Below are 13,413 nucleotides of genomic sequence, written 5' to 3'. Positions count from 1 at the left end.
ATCATGTCAGTTATTATCGCTCCATCTGCCATTTTTCGCTATTGTTCTTGCTTGCTTACCTAGTCTGATGATTCAGCTGTGCACATCCAGATGTTAATACTGGCTGCCCTTGTGTAATGCCTTGAACATGAGCTGGCATATGCAAATATTGGGGGCGTACACCCCGACTGTTACGTAACAGTCGGTGTTATGTTGAGATTCGCCTGTTCTTCGGAGGTCTTTTAAACAAATGAGATTTATATAAGAAGGAGGAAACAATGGTGTTTGAGACTCACTGTATGTAATTTCCATGTAATTATTTAACTATGCCAATATAAATTCAATTTTTAATTCTAGGGCACCTTTAAGGCACAGATTTTTTTTTCACAGGAAAAAATGTTTAAATATGTCACTTTGGTTATCAAAGATTAAGGGATACAATTATTGACTACAGGGGGACTTTAAGCATTTAAGTTTTCAGAACAAAAATGATATGACCTCTGAGTTCAAGTGTGTCTTGCATACCATTCACATTTATCATGGGAACGAGTGGCATCTTTAGCTCTCAGCGACCTCTGAGCATCACAGACATTAATGGAGTGTTTTAAAAGTTAGCATGAAGACTGATGATGTAGACTAAGAGCTAGCATACACTGTTCTTTGGCAGATCCTTCTTGCAGCCTCCAGGGAGGGCAGTGTTGAGTGCTTGTAGAGCAGATATTTAAGGGGCACTGCCACGGTTGAGGAGTTTAGATTTTCCTCATATTCTATAAAGCCAGAGCCAAGGGAGTTGACTGAGGAGATGTGAAGTGTGTGTGTATGTGTGTAAGAGAGAAAGGGGGAAAGGGTGAACAAAAAAAGCAGGACACACTGTGCCGGGATCAACACGTGTCTGCAAAAGCCTAGAGGTTCTGCAACAATCTGTTCCGCTTGGTTCGCTGCAGTGCTGTGACCTCGATTTCTGGACTGCTGTTGAGAGGCTCCTTGCACTCAGGCTTGACACAAGCACAGGACCGCCCTTCTCAATGCTGTCCCACCTTAGCAAGTGTGAGGATATGTGTGTGTGTGTGTGTGTGTGTGTGTGTGTGTGTGTGTGTGTGTGTATGGACATGGAGCTGCCCGTAAAGCTGTGCAGATGGTGCAGGAAAGTGTTGCTCTTGCTGCCCCCCTGTCTAGGGTGGGATGAACATCTCTGCAGTTTGGCAGTGCTGAAAAATGACACTTTCAATTGGGGTCAATTGGACCCCTGCCTCTGGATCTGAGATGGCAGCCATGACGAGGGGTAATCTCAGGATGAGGAAATAATTGGCTTTCTGGAGGAAGAGTCGGACCAGGCAGTGGAGATAGGAGAGGGCTGTGGAACACTAGGGGTCAGTGGAAGTCCACAAAACCATTCCAAGTATGTGTGAAACCGAGTATAGGTTGGTAAATGTGGAGGTACTGATGTAGCGTGAATCACAGAGGATAGATCTGTGGGAAAAAGGTGAAATATGTTAAAATAAGCTGTTACTCCCTCACGTTCACCCCTGTAACACAATTTTTCATATTATCGTCAACATTTTCATTATAATCACTGTAATCTTTACTAGGAATGCATGTATCGGTACAGTATCGGTCAATATTGGTTATTTAATTGTCAATGCTCGGTTTGGCTTAATTTTACATTTAGATAACTTTTGCCGTTATCTAGCACTCATTTAAAACTGAAATGCTAAAATTAAATAATGCTTATTTCTTTTTCTTTTTTTAACAACATTTAGTTTACCTTTCTGATATGTATGGAAGATAGTTTCCGCTACTGAATAAAAAACAAAAAAGGTCATTATCTCACAATTCAGGTTTTTTTTTTCTCAGAATTTTGTGATATAAACAATTGCGAGTTTATATTTGTGATATAAAGAAATAGTCAGAACTGCGTGATATAAAGTCGCAATTGCATGTTATAAAGTCAGAATTGAGAAACTAACAACTCTGAAAAAAAAGTTAGTCTTTTTTTCCTCAGAATTAGACTTTATAACTTGCAATTGTGAGTTTATATCTCACACTTCTGAGAAAAGAGATCAGAATTGTGGAATTGTGAGCTTATATACTGCAATTGCGAGTTTATAACTCATTATTGTGAGTTTATAACTTGCAATTCTGAGTTTATAACTCACAATTGCGAGAAAAGTCAGAATTGTGAGATAAAAAGTCGCAATTATCTTTAAAAAAAAATGTATTCAGTGGTGGAAACAAGCTTCCATAGATATGTAGCATTCATATAAAATTTATATTTCATAATTTCATTATTATGTTTAATGATTTAATAATACTAAAAATGAAAATACATCTTTCATACTTTAAATTATACCGTCAGTTTTAAAACAACTGATTTTAATTTGTGGGTATTGGGGTATATATTTGTATTTAAGATAGATAGATAGATAGATAGATAGATAGATAGATAGATAGATAGATAGATAGATAGATAGATAGATAGATAGATAGATAATTATCATTCATAACCTTTTAACATCAGCTATTTATCATTTGCCATTATTATTAAAGACATTACAGTCTATGCAGTATTGTTCTCAATGGCATTTTGAAGCATTAAGCAACATTATGTCAATCATAAACCTGGCAAGCCAATAGGAATTCCCTCTGTTACTCTCGTCTCACCTCTCTTTCTCCTTGCCTTTCTCTCCAATTTGCTCCAGACTAATTATGCTGGGGTTTATGGAGCATTTTTACCGCCCCGCTCCTGTACCTCCAAAGTGGTTTGCTAAAACAGTGGTGACATGGGGCTGTGGTAATTATCTAATTGTTTGAGCCATGTCTGTCTTTGATTTATGGTGTTGCATCAGAGCCTGACCTGATTTATAATGAGGTCCCCTCACTTGTGAAAATCTGAACCTGAATTATGTGGCACAAGCCCAATTATTTCCCTATGAGGTTTTGGCGACTGTTGACATTGATGGTGCGCATTCTCAAACAGCTGCCTGCCCAGCTTTTGCCTAACCACAATAATATGATCCATCATTTTAGAACAGACTCACCTCTCCTCTCTCGCTTACACCAGCACAGAGCTGCAGACTCCATCGTTGCTCACTGCAAACAGCACCATATTTCTTCATCAACGCTGTGTTAAAGATGCTTGGTGCGTTTCGCCATCATCTCTGGCATAGGGGTGCACAGGTTCCCCCTCCTCATCGGTTCCACCTGCCAGACTGAGACCGCCCGTCTCACTAATCTGTCTTTGGGGAGAACGACAACGGGAGCCGGCAAAGGACACGGCACCCCCGGGCCCCATAAATCCCGCCGGCTCCCGATTACCCAGTTCAGGCCACAAAGTCAAAGAACTGGGCATTAAGTGGAGCAAGTTGCTTGGCACCAAGGACAAATCTGACAGGAAACATAAGGCCCCCACATGCGGCCCGGATGTGAAGAATAGGCCCGCTCGTGAGGACGTACGCTACACGGATGAGACGGCCCTCTCAAATTAGCACTGAGCAGGGTGACTGCCGCAACGCCGGCTGATGAAGAGACACACGCCTGCCACTATTTGTGCCGCTAAGGCATTCATCAAATTAATTACTGCTGCGCCCAACCACCTCTCTGATACCTCTTTATTTTGAGTCCTGTAAATGGGGCCTCAGACGAGTCCTGACAGGGAGCCCTAATACACACACTGCCTCTTCTCCAGCAACATAATTAATTGAAAACTTCGCTGGCTTGACAAATTGGAATGATGAATCTATCTTCTATGAATAGCTTAAGGAGAGAGAGAGAGAACAGAGAAGAAAAAAATGCATAATCAGTCAAAAATGTAGAAGCAACATCTCTCTCACTAGCTTTGCCGTGTATTGAGAGCCATTAGGGCCGAGAGGAGCCGTGGTGCTGCAAAAAGACTGACTCTCCTTCCATTCACATCTCGATTGATAACTTTGGCTCTTCGATTTAATAGAGCGGTCAAGGTGGAGCTGTTCTTCTGTATGGTTCAAGAGAAATAAAGAGAGGTAAGATCATTAATCATGCACTCGTTCTCTTTTTTTAACGCTGGAATATAGATGGGTTTGTTTCTCTAGTGTCTCTCCAATTCAAACCATGTTTATCGCTTGTGGTTGATGTTCTGAAATAATCATTTTGAATAAAAAAAAAGACTTTTGTATAATATCAAGTTAAAATTAATGTCAACACATCATATATGCAAATTCACCTTTAACGGGGTAATAAGGGTGAAATGCACCCTTAATAGGCATTTGAGAAACACCATTATACATCTCTTGATTAATTACATTGATGTCTTAACATACAGTATAAAGGCACTGGTGTTCCCACAGTACATCTCGATCTTCTATCACCTACTGAAGTGCAATAGACTGATAGAAGAGGAGATGACAAAATAAGTGATCCATTCACATCAGAGTCAATCAAATGCTTTCACAAAAACTAATACTAATAATTAATAATATAATAATAAATGTTGTTATTATTATCAGTAGTAGTAGTACTTCCATTCCTAGTAATGTAGCCCTAAGGTGATTAATTCATTAACAATTCATAAAACCTAAAGTTTCACTCCAAAAGTTGTTGGTAAAGGTACACAACAAATTGTTCATGAACCTCCTTCAGCTCCTCCATGAAACCCAGTCTGGGAAACCCTGATATAATGTAATATTTAATGGACTATAATATTAATGTTGTTAATAACAAAGAATAAAATATATTTTAAATTCTCTTTGTATTGCTATATCAATATGGCACAAGATTATCCTATTCAAATCAACGTGTTAGGTCAAAAGTAATCTAAAAGTAATCAAAAAGTAGTCTGATTATGTTACCCCAAATGTGTAATGTAATGGGTTACAATTAAATTGTCATGTAATTTATAATCAGTAACGGACTACAATTTGTAAGTAATCTACCCAGCACTACAAGTTACTTGCAGAGGATTTTTTTTCAGTTGTTTTGACACTATTCCTTTGCGTGAATGAATATGTGGTTTGATGTATACTCAAGATTTAACATCAACCTTCATCAATATAACTGATGTTGACTGAGCAAGTAATCTGTTCTGTCATGAGAAATCAGGTCCTCCCTCGAAATGGGGTCTTCCATGGCTTAAAGAACTTTTAATGGGTACTCTTTTTAGCATCTAATTTCAATTCCTACAAAACCGTCATTTGAACTATAAAGACCATTAATTAAATTAAATTGTTAGCTTACTTACTAGCATGGAATATACCAGATTAGCCTGATAGCTTATACGCTACTACGCATTTGCACTTACCCTACATGTATTAAAATCAATTACAATTTAAATGTAATTCAAAAGTGTTACATTTCCAAATATTTATTAACAGAACCATGTAATGATGTTCAATTATTTGTTTATTATTATAAGTGGTGCTTGCAAAGCAAAGCACACTATTACTATCTCACATACTCTTTTTATATATCATTTTCTATATTCTTTCTATACTTTGGCACATAACTCGTCTTGCACCGTTTGTCGTATGAATGAGATGTCAAATACATGTCTGGTACAGTATTAAGGCCCCGATCCACTTCAAGCAAAATCAAAGAATGAACTGATGTGACGTCATTTTGAACAAAATCAGGCCAAAATGAACTTCGTTTGGAGTTCGAAAAAGCTTGCCAAAGGAAAGCTTTCCGGAAAAGTTTGCTTTGGCTGGTAAACACCTTTGTGCTACCATTGGTCCATGGTGATTACATAATAGGTAGGAGTGTGCGAAGGCTCTGCCTTCTTTTATGTGGAAATCTTTTCCAGTTCATTTCTCCTCACGAGTCCTTTGCGATCAGACGTGAAAACATTAACACAATGGAAGAGCTGCTTTATAGTAGAAAATTAAGTTGTACTTCTGATGAAACACTGACACTGTTTTTCATGTTTGATATGGTAAAGCTGCTTGATTTTAAGCAATCTATTGTATAAAGTGCTATTTAAAGGTGCCCTCGAATGAAAAATTGAATTTATCTTGGCATAGTTAAATAACAAGAGTTCAGTACATGGAAATGACATACAGTGAGTCTCAAACACCATTGTTTCCTCCTTTTCATATAAATCTCATTTGTTTAAAAGACCTCAGAAGAACAGGCGAATCTCAACATAACACCGACTGTTACGTAACAGTCGGGGTGTACGCCCCCAATATTTGCATATGCCAGCCCACATTTCCAACATAATAAAAGTCATTAGACAAGAGCAGCCAGTATTAACGTCTGGATGTGCACAACCAAATCATCAGACTAGGTAAGCAAGCAAGAACAATAGCGAAAAATGGCAGATATAGCAATAATAACTGGCATGATCCATGATAACATGATATTTGTAAACTGTCTTTCTAAATGTTTCGTTAGCATGTTGCTAATGTACTGTTAAATGTGGTTAAAGTTACCATCGTTTCTTACTGTATTCACGGAGACAAGAGCCGTCGCTATTTTCATTTTTAAACACTTGCAGTCTGTATAATTCATAAACACAACTTCATTCTTTATAAATCTCTCCAACAGAGTAGCATTAGCCGTTAGCCACGGAGCACTATCAAACTCATTCAAAATCAGAAGTAAACAATATAACAGTATACAATACTCACATAATCCGACGCATGCATGCCGCATGCATGACGAACACTTTGTAAAGATACATTTTGAGGGTTATATTAGCTGTGCAAACTTTGTTAAGGCACTGTTCAAGGCAAGCACGAGGTCTGTGGGCGGAGAGCACAGGATTTAAAGGGGCCGCAGCATAAAATCGGCGTGTTTATAATGATGCCCCAAAATAGGCAGTTAAAAAAATTAATAAAAAAAATCTATGGGGTATTTTGAGCTGAAACTTCACAGACACATTCAGGGGACACCTTAGACTTATATTACATCTTTTAAAAACATAATCTAGGGCACCTTTAAATGTGACGTTACTTTACTAGAGTGCTGAATTGACCCTTCGCAAAGACCCGCCCCCCTTAGTTACTGTTGCTTTGTCTGACAAGCCAGGGCACTGTCATGCCACACAGAGTGAAAAATACATCACGGAGCAAAGAGGACACTGACAACACATTGTCAGACAAGACAGAGCAGGTTACTTATGATATTAAACAAAGTCCCAGCTTTCAAATTGTGTAATTTTTTAAGAAATTCAAACAATAAAAACTGGATCTTTAATGTGTTGTGCCAGATTGCTGTAGTGCCTCAGCTGAACCGATCATCTCTTCCTACTAGTTAATTTATAGCATCAAATGAACATGAATGAACATGAAAAGGAATGTTGTTTCAAACACGGAAAGACGTCAGTACACACCATTTTTCAAGTTCAAGTCCACCGAGGTTAATCTTCTAACTCCTGACTGCTTTGGCGGATTTGGCGTTATGATTGGTTAGATTGCTTGTCAATCAAACTCCCGACAAAGGGTCAATTGCAGAGCTCGTGCAAACATATCCACATTGCTATAATCAAATGCATTTTTTATGCTTTATTAAAAAAATGCTTGCTGTTTTCTCAATTTGTTGTGTTTATTTTGTTATTTAGAGAAAAGCACGCAACACATATTTACATACTCATCTAAACGTCGCTCTCTGCAGTGTGGGCAGTGTCAGATGTTCGATAACAGTATATCGCTGCTCAAGTATTTCAAACTTTGTTTTACCCCAAAACGAAGAACGAGAAAGAACTTCGCCGTGTTTCGCCGGGCCTTTAGTTTTGCAACATGCCGTATTTTGAAAATGTATAGATTTATTGACTGCACAGAGAGTCTTGTGAGAATATTCTGACAGATTTAGAGGATGCGTGACCAGAGTGGACAGCCATACTGGAGGAGCAGGTGGATGGAGGTGAATTATTAAAGCAGCAAGTAGGCACTTAACTCCTGTGTGTATGAAAGTCACAATCCCCAAACAACTCCATAGTGCTGGATTTATATGAAAGTTATTTTAGTACGTTCTTTTAGTAAAATATTTTGTCTAATCTAAATATATTTTCAAACTCCAAAATAATAGTTCTCTGTAGTTTAAATCAGTTGCCCAGAATTAAGAATTTCATCCCAAAATCACAGAAAAAAGCCAATTTATAAACTATATGAGAATAAACACAGCAATAGTTCAGTCTAAGTGAAGCTAGATCTATCATTCTGAGCTTTGCACATGTGCACTCTGTGTTTGGTATTTGCTTTTGTGGTATTCCTCACAGGCGTATGTGTTTGTGAACAATCATATATGTCTATGCAGAAAATATGAGAAGGTTGCAGATGTGAAGGACACACCTTTTCCATGGTAAGTAGTCATCCTTAATAGGTAGAGGCCTGTTTGTGAAATATGAGAGCCAAACTGGTATGTGACATTACTGTCATCCCCAGGGAGGCCAGCAGACTGATTTCAGTTCAGAGAGAACCTAGACAGGACAACAGAACTAAATAAAGTCTCAGATGGATGGAACTGAACTCCCACTAGAAAACCTGCAAGACAATGAGATTCCCTGTGCCCTCTGAGAAATGTTTACATGCTCTTCAAACACACACACACACACACACACACACACGAAATATACAACATTACCCTTTCAATATTAGGGATATAAATAAACTGATTGAATGATTTTCTGAAGACTTATTTATTTGCAATAATAATTGAAAATGCTTTGTTGTATTATAGGATTAGTTCACTTCGGAATTAAAATTTCCTGATAATTTACTCACACCCATATCATCCAAGATGTTTATGTTTCTTTCTTCAGTCGTAAAGAAATTAAAGTTTTTAAGGAAAACATTCCAGGATTTTTCTCCATACAGTGGACTTCACTGGGGTACAACGGGTTGAAGGTTCAAATTGCAGTTTCAGTGCAGCTTCAAAGGGCTCTACACGATCCCAGCCGAGGAATAAGGGTCTTATCTAGCGAGACAAAAAGTATATTCTTTTTAACCACAAATGCTCGTCTTGCACTGCTCTGAGATGTGCCACGCATTATGTAATCATGTTGGAAAGGTCATGCATGATGCTTTCTGAATGTATGTGCAATTTTTTTTTTTCAAAAAAAGTTTATTATGATTATCTTTATTCTTGCCATTTTTTTGCAAAATACAATAGCATAATGTATTGTATATCTCATTCTCTCTATATAATAATAGATTTCAATATAAGTATGATCAGAGAAGATTTGGCTGAACTTTTTAATGTGGCACTGCATCGTTCAGCTCTCTTTGGGCCTCATTTTCATGGACTAAATCTCCTGGTTATTTGTTTGTCATATTACTAGCTCTGGGACCAAGCGAAATCCTGTTTCATGATTTTTTTTTTTTTTTTTTTTTTGCCCAAAGCAATCATTGCATTGCTTTAGCATTAACTGAAAAAAAAATATTTATTCTCCATAATATCAATGCTAAAGTACTCCAGGAGATAGGAAAAAATAATAAATTAGAGGAAAATCTTGTTAGCAGGGATGAGTTGGATTTTACGTGAACAGGAATGGATGTTTTCCGAGAAGATGTTGAAGATGATGAGCCGTATCCACATTTTTTTTAATGACATTTTCAGATTTTAAATGCATTGGTATGAATTTTAATAATATACTGTAATGTAGAGTCACTTTTTTAAAAAGTAGTGCTTTGTTTTTCATCCTTACCACCATGCATGTTTATGTACATTTATTTTTTATTATTTTTCTAACTAAGATTTTCTAACAGTATAGATTATTAATTCATCTGCACTCTCCTGAGCAGTTTTGGAGCTCATTTACTCTTGTTTCACTGACTGCTCCCCTCAGGTCTCTTGTTAAGCAGCTTTCTTTCAGTCTTATTAGAAATCTTCTGAATTTTAGCAATGGTCCAAAAGCTTTGGAAAACAGAGCATATGAAACAACAGTTCATCCACCTGCCTTTTCATTAAAATGTGGGTGACTGTCATCTCTGAGTGCATTGCTTAGTCTTAATCTGGCTGCTTGAGCAAAGAGCACTATACTTTTTCACACACCTAACTATATAATATTCCATGTAAATTTTAGCATCTGAGGCCCTGTAGCTTAGAGCGGTGCAGAACAGGGGATTGCTAGGTTCATAAATGAATAAGAATCTCCAAATGAGTTTGCTGACCTCTTAAACTCCGTGAAATTAATATAAGCAGACATCCTGGATGCTGCAGGGCTACTGCGGAGCCGGAGGAAGATCACTTAAGCTCTCAGAGTTTCCTGAAACTTTTATAAGCTGACTTTTCAAGACACATTGTTGCATTTTATTGATGGTGGCAGGGAGCAATATGAAGGCAGATAAACCTTCAGTGACTTCACTTAACCCCACACATAAGAACAGGGAAAATTCAGGCATCGCAGCATGTGGCGTCACTCCCTTTCCTACTGCACAACTCTCATTCGACCCTGTGTCCTTGATTTGAGCACCCCACTTGCTTCTGCTAAGCCCATGAAAACAAACAAAGCTTTGGTGGAAGTGATGGAACAAACAAAACAAAGGTGGAGGTGTTTTTGAGACCTGGTGTTTGACGGTTGACAGTCAGCTCATTTTCTTATCTGTCACAGACCCGGGGTTTCCAGCAGTTATCGGCATTGTAATGCTGAAACATAATGTTTACTCTGTCTTTAGTCCGCTCAGCGGGTTGCTTTTTGCTAAGCCAGTGAATAGTGCCAACAGGCTTTTCATATCACACTTGAGAGTGGACAAAACAAATTACACAAATGTAAATAAAAGGAGATTAGAGCCTGAGTGTAATGAACCACTTCAGCCGCATCCTCTGGTGCCTTTCATTTGCATGTGGAGTGTATCTTTAAAAACTGTTGGCAGTGTGCTGTTCACTATGAGAGATGGACAGACTTTTTAATTGTTTTTCCTATGTAAACATATGCTTGATGAGCATCTTAAGCCACGGTCACATTAGACTTTGAGCATGTGAAATATGTACAAACACTACAACGGTTGTAGTATCACTATCTGTGGCGTTTATAAAAAAAAAAAAAATTCAACATATCCCAGCTGGCAAAAATATGTTTTAAAAACGTTTTAAAAAGTTATGAAATGTTATTTCTGAATGTTCTCTGAATATTTAAAACATTCAGTTTTTTAAATGTTTTAAAAATGTTTTTTCTTGGTTATATGAACGTTAACACTGTGTCTACTACACCAGACGTGAGTGGTGGGACGCAACAAATGTGAATAGAACCCATTAAAATCAGTGATGCTGTCTACACTGGAAGTGGCGCAGCGTGGAGTGACAGAACAGATTCCCACAGTAAACTGGTGCCCCGTTCTATTTCTGATGTCCTTCAACCAAAACGTTTCAGAAAAATTCACATGAACGATATAAATAATGTTTTTGTGCTAACATTTTGAGACCAAATAACTTTGAATGAATATTCTATTAAAGTTGGCATGAATTGGAAGTTGCAAAAGTCTTTTCTTCCTTATTGTGGCATTTTTGAATTGAACGGCTTCTGGAATGAGAATGTAGTGTGCGGGACTTGATTTTCGTCTTTCGGGAATTGATTAGATCATAGAAAGTTGGGTGTTGCTAACTAAGGTCACAGATCTGAATGCCAGTTTGCATTTAGCTATGGAGGATATTTAGCCCCACCCTCCGCTGAGACACACTCTGCGTCCGAAATCAAATACGTCCCTACTATATAGTATGAGAAAAACAGTACGCCAAAAGAGTAGTACAGTATGTCCGAATACATAGTATTCGAAAAACAGTAGGCAAAAAGTTCCCAGAGTACCTACTACTTCCGCAAATGTGCGTTCGATGGACACTTTACTATCCCATGAGACCATGGGAGAGGATTTATGAATGGAAGTGAAGCGACGCAATTGATGCTGGTAGGTCACATGACAGTAACAAGATGGCGGATGTAGTATGTCCGAATTTCATAGAGTAAATTCAAATTCAAATACCTATTCAGATAGTAGGCTACTACACGATTTCAGAAGCAGCGACACGTCATGAGGAGGTGTTGCAAGGGGGGGAGGTTAACGTTTTTGATTAAAGAATCTTCTGTGTCTTCACGTGATACGAATTCATCCCGGTTAGAATTTTTGTCCGAGACGGCACCAATGACACGTCACTTTGACGTATGCCATCAAAGTACCCCTAGAGCGACTCAAGAGCATTCAGCTTGCTCATTCTGTACAGTCTGTGATCAAATAAAGAGCAACAGTAGAAGGAATACTTGACTTATTGAAGATGACATTGTAGTTGTTCATATTTCCAAAACATTTCCAGATCTTTGCCAAAAGATATTATATTGACTCAACTGTCCTCAAAAAATAAAGTACTGTTTCACATTGCAATTATTACAGCCAAAATAAAATCCTCAGGATCAAATCATAAATATCTAACAGCTTAAAGCAGTCTATATCAAACCCTGTCTCTGTTCACAGGAGTGAAAATGTTTCACTGTTTTGTGACTTCCAGATCAATCGCTCTGTAAAGGGATGCACCAGGCATGAATTGAATACTCTAATAACTTTTTTTTTTGCCACATTCATAAGTAAGCAATAATTGATTTTAAATGGCTTTAATGAAAGTGCAACACATTATTGTTAAAAAACAAAACAAAAAACAAATATATTATTTTACAAATATTTTACTTCTTTAAAATCTGTAAAAGCTTTTCCCTCCCAAAAGTGTCTAGCATTTTGTGAGGGTTCTTAATATTGAAACTACTTCAGCTTGATGTAGAATTATGGTATTTTATACTTTCCACTGTGAAGAGCTCATTTGTGTTTGCCTAAATAAAGTACAGAAGTGTCAGTGATATACATGAATGAAGTGAATGAAAAATGCCTTTTGTTGACTGCACAGGATACTGGAGGAGAAGGATATGGAACATTGACCAAATAATGAGCAGCACATGGATGATGTATTTACATAAGGCCTTGAACAAAGATTTGCTGTACCTGATGTCACTCATCTCTGTGTATAACCATGTGTTCTGTCCTAAAATATGAGGTGATAGAAGATAAAACTGTGTAAGATCACATTAAATCCCCATTCAATCAAACAAAAAGGCAGAGTTCATATTCTCATGATCGTCTAAGATAATAATAAAGAGTTGCAGACATGGTTTCTATGCAGAACATTGTTAATTTAGGGTGAAGGAGGTCTGAATGTTGCGGTAACACAGAAGTTTACATTATATTAACATAGAGGTTAACATCTTTCATTTCAGCCTCCTCTTCTTTTTTTTATCAATGATGCATTTCAAAGGGTAAAAACTGGCTGTGTGACGGCCACATGCTAAATAATTCACACTTCTTATAAATATTGCACATTCACACTTGGATAAAATCTCACCCGAGATATCTCTTTGGGTTCAGGGCATTCAGAGTTCAGGTGGCTCCGCCGGTCCAATAATCCACTTTATGGGACTACTGAGACACGGCAAGTTAAATACACAGATTGTGAGGTAGGTCTTCGTCCTATTTATGCTCATTTGGT

Source organism: Megalobrama amblycephala, linkage group LG19 (assembly GCF_018812025.1).
Source record: "Megalobrama amblycephala isolate DHTTF-2021 linkage group LG19, ASM1881202v1, whole genome shotgun sequence".
In the NCBI taxonomy this organism is placed as follows: Eukaryota; Metazoa; Chordata; class Actinopteri; order Cypriniformes; family Xenocyprididae; genus Megalobrama; species Megalobrama amblycephala.
The sequence above is the reverse complement of the archived record's forward strand: the minus strand, read 5'-3'. Positions refer to the sequence as shown.